Genomic DNA, 9,588 nt, shown 5'->3' on the forward strand with positions numbered 1-9,588 from the left:
CAATCAGAAAGGACTTGGAGACTTAACCCGTCAACTCTTCACCTAGCACAACTTAGATCAATCCGGTCAGCATATAAAAAACACATCTTTTAGAGAAAAGGCCACTTTCTTCTGAAGCCAACTAGACCAGGCGAAAAATAGACCTAGAGAACTCTTCAACTTTATCAAAAGTCAAACAAACGGCACACCCCCACAAGAAATAAAAGTCAACAAAGATTGATGCGAAGAAATCACCATCTTCTTCACAGATAAAGTCACAAAAATTGAGCAATCCTTCATCCAAACATCAAATCCTCCCTCCATCGCAAACGGCCCCCATTTAACCGCCCCTGACCAAACAAATCGAAATCATACCACGGACAACCAGGACCGCTTACAACTGAAAAATCGATTTACAATTTTTGTAAATACAACTGAAAAATGACACTAATTGGCAGGGCTGGCCTGGCTGTAGCGGGCACCGGGCGTTTCCCCGGTGGGCCGCCAGGGTGGGAGCTGGTTTTGCACCTTGGGGGGCCGTTTTTGTTACCAGGGTCAGCAATATCGGCCCCCTGTAACAAAATCGGCCGAAACCGGCCCTCGCAAACAGCTCGGCTGCACCCCCTCCCTCCAGGATTGGCCGGCCGAGCAGTTTGCCAGGGCCGGTTTCGGTTTCCAGCCCAGCCCTGCTAATTGGTCGAACTTCCAACCCATGTCAGAAATCAAAGTCTTCAATATAATTGCAAGCTTAAAGCCTACTTCCCACACTATGGACCCCCTCCCATCCACAATAGTAAAAAAACTCAACCATGTCATTGCCCCTTTCTGGATGTGGCGCCTCGGGGTTAACTTGTTCACTAGTAGGGTCCGTGGCGGTAGATACCGCACCGTCTAACAGACTTACAGACACAGGTACTTTGGGTAACGCTGGTTTTATTACTTTCAGTAAACGTTTGCGTCGTATTGCTTTCCGATAATACGGTAACGTTGAGTCAATCTCGTTGGTGAGTCTCTGATAGCGTTTCTCTACAGCCATTCGTCGGGTGTCCCGAGGGCTTCTGGGACTGGTGGTCCAGGCGTTCTCCTCCACGATGTCGGGTTAACACCGCCGGCCAGGAACGAAATAAACAGCGTTTTAGTCTAACTGGTTTTGGACCAGCGCACACGGTAGGGAGTGAGGACTCACACGTGCACGCTTCTCCGACTAGTGTGGGATAGTGAGGGGAGGGTAGTGCATAGGGTGAGTGACAGTTTTACTTTCGTGGTTTAACCCACTTAAAACCCGCCCAGCCTGAAAGCCGTGATCGTACCTCTGGTAGCCACACTTCCCTCGATGAAGTGTGGCTGGGCGAAGCGCCTTCCTGTTGGCCTCCTGGCTTGTCGTCTTCTTCTTTCCTCAGCTCCTCTCCTTGGCTGTTCTCGTCCGGCTTTGTATACTTTTGTTGCTCCGGGGTCTTTTCTCCTGGACTCCTTTCGTCTGCTTCTCGTCCTTGTCCGAAGGGTAGTCCTCGGTTACCGTCTTCTTCTCGTCCTTGTCCGAAGGGCAGTCCTCGGTTACCGTCTTCTTCTCGTCCTCGTCCGAAGGGCAGTCCTCGGTTACCGTCTTCTTCTCGTCCTCGTCCGATGTGTAGTCCGGCATGCAATCCTCCTTCACCTCCGGGTGTAACACACACCTGTGAGTCGTCTCGGGCGGCTTTTACCGGACTTGAGTGGGCGTAACCAACATCGTGTTCAGTGTCCAACTCCGCCCAGTTAAAGTAACAGGACTCAGCATCGTCCTCTGGTTCCGAGTCGTACGGTTCTTCGCTGCGCCGCCATGTCCCAGAATGCTGTTCAAAGAGAGGTGAAACAGGTAAGTCTGAAGAGCCACAATCCCCGACCCCGTCACACTGGACAAAAATCATCAACTCCTCTCTCAAATCAGATTGTGTCCCAGACTCCCTTTAGCTAGGACAAATCACACCTATACTCAAGAAACCAGGGGCCGACCCCATCGAGCTCAACAACCTCAGACCTACCTCCAACCTTCTGTTCCTAGCTAAAACATTGGAGAAGTGCATTCTCCAACAACTTAACAAACATATTGACGACTTCAACCTCCTCGACACCTTTCAGTCGGGTTTCAGGAAAGGTAGTAGCACTGAAACTGCAATGTTCAATATTGCAGATGATATCCACAGAGCCTTAGATGACGGTGAAGCCTGTCTCCTCATCCTTATTGACCTATCTGTGGCATTTGACACAATAAACCATCGAGCTTTACTTGAGTCTCTGCAGAGGTGATCTGGCATTAATGGCACAGTACTAGAATGGTTCACTTCCTTCCTTCAGCATCGTTCGCAACAGATTAAAATCAACTCCTGTCTCTCTGTACCTACACGAGTCAAACTTGGAGTCCCACAAGGATCGATCCTCTCACCATCCCTCTTCACTCTCTTCATGGAACCCCTTGCAATTATTCTGAAACAAGCAGGGGTTCAATACCACCTTTATGCAGACGACACACAAATATACTACAAAATCAAATCACCCAGCAACATCCGACACCTCAACGGCATGCTAACCAAGATCCAAACCTGGTTTAACGCAAAACACTTAAAACTGAACCCAGACAAACTGAACTAATACTGTTCTCTCCGAAAAGTAAGCACCAACCAATTCAAGACTGGTTTAAGGAGCTTGATGCTCAAAACTGCTCCCTCATCCTATCTGACTCAGTAAAGTCACTAGGGATTACCCTGGACAAGACTTGTCAATGAAGGACCACATCAAGAACTCTGCAAAAAAGCGCTTTACTCTCTAAAACACCTGAATAAAATTAAACCTTTCATTCCTCAAGATGATCTCAAGACAATTGTAAAATCCCTAGTCCTTTCTAAACTGGACTATGGAAATGCCATCCTAACAGGGTCTCCAAAAGCTCACCTAGCCCCACTAAAGACAGTCCTTAACTTGGCAGCCCGACTCATAAATGGTGCAAAAAGATTTGAACACATCTCACCAGCCCTCAACACACTCAACTGGCTTCCCATGGAAGGTAGATGTATTTACAAATTGGCCTGCATGACACACAAGGCCCTTCACACCCAATCCCCAAACTACCTAAACAGCAAACTAGTAAAAGCAGGAAAATCCAGAACTATGAGAAGCACTGACTCACTTCTTCTCATCCCTCCGAAACTAAAAAAGAAAACGACCCAGTGCTGGTCCTTCTCTGGCAACGTACCCAGGATGTGGAACGTACTCCCGATTGACCTCAGATGCAACCCCTCCTTCCCTTGCTTCAAAAAGGACCTAAAACTCCTTCTCCTCAACCTATACTTTCCCGACCAATTCAACCATCCTAGACATCAATAACATAATTGACTAGCCCCTCACTTTGACCTTCAATAATGTTGGTTATCTGACTGTGTCAACCGCCTGCGTCTTTCTCCCCTCACTGGATACATAAGTATTATGTCTTTGCTTATATTTTTATAAATCCTCATATCATGCGATGTTATGCAATCCTTCTTTTCCTTTGTGTATGTAAAGCGCTCTGATACCTATGGGTCTAGCTAGCGCTATATAAAACTTTACAAATAAAATAATAAAGATTATCATTATATTATACATTAAAATTTTAAAATATTTAATAGTCTTTAAACTTACATTTTGCACTCCATTTAGTGCAACAGTACGGAAAGCGTTGGATAGCAAAGGGTTAAAAATAAATAACAATTTCCACTCCAGCGAATGCAATTGTAGGGAAAATGTTAGATAGCGAAGGGGTAAAAATTACTACTCCAGTGAGTGCAACAGTATGGAAAGTGTTGGATAGCGGAGGGGTAAAACTTACTATTCCCACTCCAGTGTGTGCAACTGCAGGGAAAATGTTGGATAGTGGAGGGGTAAATATTACTATTCCCACTCCAGTGAGTGCAACAGTAGGGAAAGTGCCTGATAACCGAGGGGTAAAACTTAATATTCCCACTCCAGTGAGTGCAACAGTAGGGAAAGTGTTGGATAGCGGAGGGGTAAAAATTACTATTCCCACTCCAGTGAGTGCAAGAGTAGGGAGAGTGTTGGATAGCGGAGGGGTAAAAATTACTATTCCCAATCCAGTGAGTGCAATAGTAGGGCCAGTGTTGGATAGCGGAGGGGTAAAACTTACTATTCCCACTCGAGTGAGTGCAACAGTAGGGAACGTGTTGTATAGGGGAGGGGTAAAAATTACTATTCCCACTCCAGTGAGTGAAACAGTAGGGAAAGTGTTGGATAGCAGAGGGGAAAAAATTAATATTCCCATTAAGGTCAGTTAAAAATTAAAAACAAACAAAATATCAACTACAACACAAAACGTTTTAAAAAAAGAAAAAAGGAAAACATATATAAAAATATAAAAAATTTACAAAAGATAGAAATATATTATAATGTTAAACAAATCTAACAAATACCTAGAAAGATTTTTTTTGAAAAATTAAAAAATAATTTACAAACAAATAACTATTTTTAATAGAAATTATTTATAATCAAAAACATTAATTATTACATAAATGTAACCTTTTTTATTTCCTACCCTATAACACCACGCAATTCACTACACAAATCTAAATATAATAAAAAATTTACCTCCATAATTAACATAATTATCAATGAAAGAAATATTATTAATTGAAACAGATAAAAATTAATTTACTCCCCACATGTTACCCCTATAAAACCAAAACCCACACACAAAATAAAAATAAACAATTATCATAAATATTTATGAATTGATGAATTAATATTAATGATCAACTAATTAATAATTATTAAACATAAATTACCTTCCACCCTCTACCCCTAAAAACATAACAACCTACACCTAAAAATCATTAAACAATTTCTATTACTAATTTTACATTGATAAATAATATCAATTAAAAACAACTTCTTAGTTAATGTAAAATAATTTACTTCCCGCTCTTTACCACTATAAACCCCACAACTAAGATCTTAAATTAATTACACAATTGACATATTTACATTTTAATTAATTAACTAGCATTAATTAACAAATATTTAATTATAAATTAATTACTTCCCGCCCTATTCACCTATAAGCAAAACCACCCACTCCTAAAAAAACCACACAATTAACATAACTCATTTCCAATTAATTAATTACTAATAATTAACAAGCAGTTAATAAATAATTGATAATAAATGAATTCCCACAATTAACACTAGATAATATAAATTAAATAAATATTAATAAATAAATACAAATAATACATTTATAATAATTAACTTATTTACCACCCTATTCCCCTATAAACCTACAACCTGCTACAGAAATAAAAAAAGCAAAATGCATTTAAAATAAAATTAAAAACTACTAAACATTTAACACATATATTAAAAAACAAAAGCATTACTTATACCGAAAAATAGTTCACATTACTTTTAAAATACATACTAAAATACATAACACTAATTAAAAACATCAATATTTTCAACAACTATATTTTTGTAAACGATATTCATGACGTTGATATTTTCAAAACGATATTTCTTACCTCCAAGTCGATATTTTTGACCTCGATATTCTGGCTGAAGATATTTCTGCATCACGATATTTCTAACTCGATATTTGTGTATGTCTACATTTTGATATTCTGTCTGTGCACCGCTAAGGTGGCCACTCATTGATCTTGATAGTAAATGAATTGCAGGTAGGAGCTGATTTAAGTTATAACAACTAGTTGTACAACTACAATTAATCACTAACTTTGTCCCAAATGTGTTTGGGGGAAAAAAACTCAACTTGTTTTGTAAAGTAGTTTTTTAAATCCTACCACGTTTTCTTTTGTTCAACCCTGCTACATTTGTGATATTTATTAGTACGGTACAAATCGAACTGAAAGGCAGCTTAGAACTATACAGACAGTCAACAGACCCCCTCCTTGATGGACTGGAACCTGCACCGCCCCTTCTCCCCAGTGCCTTGAGACCCTTACGGGTGAGTAGTTGTGCTTTAACAAACCTGTGATTGATTGATTGATTGATTGGTCACAAAAAACATAAAGTCAATGTGTGAGTGGAGGGGTAGTTGAACTACTGTTAACTGCCTCCTGAAGTAGTATTTTTTAAAGGGGCGTGACCTAAAAAGGAGCATGGTTAGACCTGACCTGATGGCTATGGGAATGCCGTTCCACACCCCGGGCACATGCATGGGGAGTGTCTGTTATTGGTTTTTTTTCTATTGTAACCTTTTTCGGTTCAGGTCTCGTGATGTCTTGGCTTTGCTCAGTGCCAACAAAGCTAGTCTGATCTCTTTAAAAGTGTGCCTTTTGGCACAACTTGTCACCCAAATTTCATGGGAAAGAACCAAAACATCCATAATGAGGACTTAAAATCTTGCCTTCTTTGGTCATTAGTCGAAACATAATGTACTGATAGTTCACCTACACCACTTACCTTTAAACTTCTGTTGAGCTTTTCCCTAACTCTGTTAGTTTATATGTGCTGGTCACATGCACCACACCACACCCAAAAGCACCAGGACCTTTTACCTAGTCTGTCCTCCTGTTGTTGTCACGCTGACTACAACCCTCTGAGTGTGTGAGAATGAATAAGAGGGTGGGAGAGGGAGACAGAGAGAGAGAGACAAAGAGAGAGAGAGACTGTATGAAAGAACTAGCGAATCCATATAAACGAGAAATAAAATTGCCTGTGTGTGTTTAAGCATGTTAGCAAACAGGAATGCTCGAGCGAGTGTTTGAGAAAGTTAAAGTGAGCATATGGGAGAGTGTTACCCAGAGAGCATGAGTGAGTGTACATATGAGCATGAAGAGAAGCAGCGCTTCACAATGTGATACTTGAGCCTTGGCCTGGGTGGTAGGTGGGTCTATATGACATAACCGGCAGTGGCATAGCAAGGGGGTGGCGGCCTAACCCGCTCTTACTTTCAGCTGTCGCGGAGCTGCAAACGCAGGAATCACCAGCAGCCCCTTCTCTTACATGCGGCTGCTGTGGGGCTGCAAATGCAGGTATCGCCACGGGCAGCCAAAGGTCCAGATATGCCGCTAATATCTGGCCATAGAGGAATTGCAGAAGAACTAGCAACAGTAAACCAGCATGGGGTGCTTTTTTGTGGCTGGATAATACTGGTGGCCAAGGTCGACTGGTTCCTTAATGGTGGCTAACATGGGCTGGTCCCTAATGGAGAGCAGGAAGGGTATGCTGATTACGTAATGGTTTGTGTACCACTACTGTAATTGCTGAAGTATATGTGTGGAAAAGCAGTATTTCTCTAGATGTCCTCAAGCAGTGCTTGGCGTTAGTCGCCTCTGAACTATTCAATATTTGTCAAATAAAGAGGTGAGCGCTGGAAACTGGAAAGCAGGAAACAGGTTTTTAATTTCTCCAGAGCAAAGCACGTCAGATCGGACAAACAGAGTATCGTCTCGAGGTGCTCTCTAACTGCATCTCTGTGGCCTGGCCTTTTATACAGTGGTTTATTACTTTATTACAAGATAACACATTCCTGACATTACTTTGAAGCACAGTAAGACATTTCTGGAATCCCCGCTTCAGGCTCGTTCCCACACGTATTCACAGTGGAGGTCCCCCACTCCAACCTCGGCAGGTGATGACTATCGTGCAGCTGGACATTCCGTCAGGAACCGGAATGTGTGCAATCGGTTAGATCTCATGGGGTGGTGACACTGATTAATCCCGGCTCCATTGATAAGAGGCGAGATCCTAGAGTATGGGGGCAATAAACTGTATCCGTAGGGTTGGGTGATGGCCTGGGATCGGATCGAACAATCAGGTGCAGGGGAAGGGGTTGTCAAGGGGGTGTGAAAGAGATGAAAGGGTATGTGGGTCCGGCACAAGATGTGGCTCCAGGGCAGGGTCACGCTGTGGATGCGTTTATGGTCCAGGCATGTGTGCATGGGGGCTGTCAGCGCACGGGGGATGTTAGCGAGGTCAGGGAGACGTGCAGGCGAGCGTCAGTGTACGAAGTGGCCATGGTGTCTAAGATGGCTGCCGCTTACGCGCTCGTACGGGCGCAGGTTTGGACAAGATGGCGCCGGAAATGTTCACATCGAAATCTAATTTTCCACAGTGTACCCTTTGAACATGTCTTAGCCAGCTTGTCAATTTACATTAATACCCATCATATTTTGTATCTCCATGTCATACAAGGCTTTCACACGTTCAGATTTAGTGTCCAAAGTCTTAGGGCAAATAGAGTTAATGAAAAGAGAACACAGAGGCGGTATGCATTGTATCCCCAGGCAGCAACCACATATTATAAAGACTGGCACCAATATTATCATCAATAGCTTCCAACCCCAGTCTTTCAAAGTGTTCTAAAACCAGCTTCCTAGTGTCCAGCCTTCTTGCTCTTGATGGATCTCTGAAGCCAATCTGTGAAGGTGTTCAATTGCTTTGTAAACTGAGGGTGAATTATCCGGTACGAAGGTGCAGCAGCTGGCTCCGATGATGCGGCATGCTCCTCCACGATCCGCTAGCACCACGTCTAAGACAAGACGGTTCTGTAGAGCCACCAGGCGGACCGCCTGTAGTTCAGCTGTGTTGTTGGTGAGGATGCCAGCTGTGATGTTTAATGCTGTTTCGACTGCTTGGGTCAGATGTCAGATGGCTCGACTGTTTGCCATCGGACCCCAAAGTGGAATGAGTCCTTTTGCTGCATCAAGGAACTGTGAAGCGGTGGAGTCTGCTTGCTCTGTGTCTTCTGAGCGTTTCTGTCTGTGCTGATTTGCTGGTGCTACGTATGTTGGTGGAAGGACAAAGGCAATGTAGCAAGTGCCCCCCCCAGCCCTTTGGGAGCCAGGTGTAAGCTTCTGTACCGCGGACAAAGTACATATTTGGTGAAGCGACAAACGAAGGAGGATCGGTAATGTTCAAAGTCCTTTTTATGGGGCAGGAGCTGTGGCCCACGATTTTCGTCCCATGGCCTTCAATGCAAACAAGGCCTGAGACGTTCACCACAGATAGGGCCACAGTCAGAGTTGCAGCAGTCCGTTTTCGTAGATATGAGAAGGTGGGTCTGGCTGGATTGTTGAACACTTGCATTTCGATTCGTTCCTTTTCTGGGATGTTCATTTGAAAAGTGGTGTCGGATGTCAGAGGCCAAAAGGGAGCAGAGGTTTTTCCTGTTTTGTTCAGCCAGAACTCATTGTAGAACTGTGCAATTGTTTCACCAGATGTTGCATTGTCCTTGTAGCTTCCTTGTAGGAGTATTATCCAAGCAAGGCAGGATCCATGAACAGAGAAAGGAGAAGGGATGAAGGGGATAGAGTGTTCAGTTGCATGAGGTAGCAGCCCACAGATCCAACAGTTCGTGGCATTGGTGGCACAGTTGTGTTGATGCAGCAATTGTACAAATGAATTATTCAAAAATTCTTTGCGTCTTTCTCGGAGGTGGGGTGACAGTGAGACCGGATAATGTTCTTTCTTGGTGGTGGGCTGCATAGTGGGTATCATTGTCTTGTGAGCGGGAGCACTTTCTTCCATGATTCAAACTGTGACCATCAGCAGGAGGCAGATGAGGGATGCAATGAAAAGTGCAATTGTCTTTGTGCTATGCAGCTTGGCAGTCTTGGGGTCTTTACG

Source organism: Lissotriton vulgaris, chromosome 7, assembly GCF_964263255.1.
Source record: "Lissotriton vulgaris chromosome 7, aLisVul1.2, whole genome shotgun sequence".
In the NCBI taxonomy this organism is placed as follows: Eukaryota; Metazoa; Chordata; class Amphibia; order Caudata; family Salamandridae; genus Lissotriton; species Lissotriton vulgaris.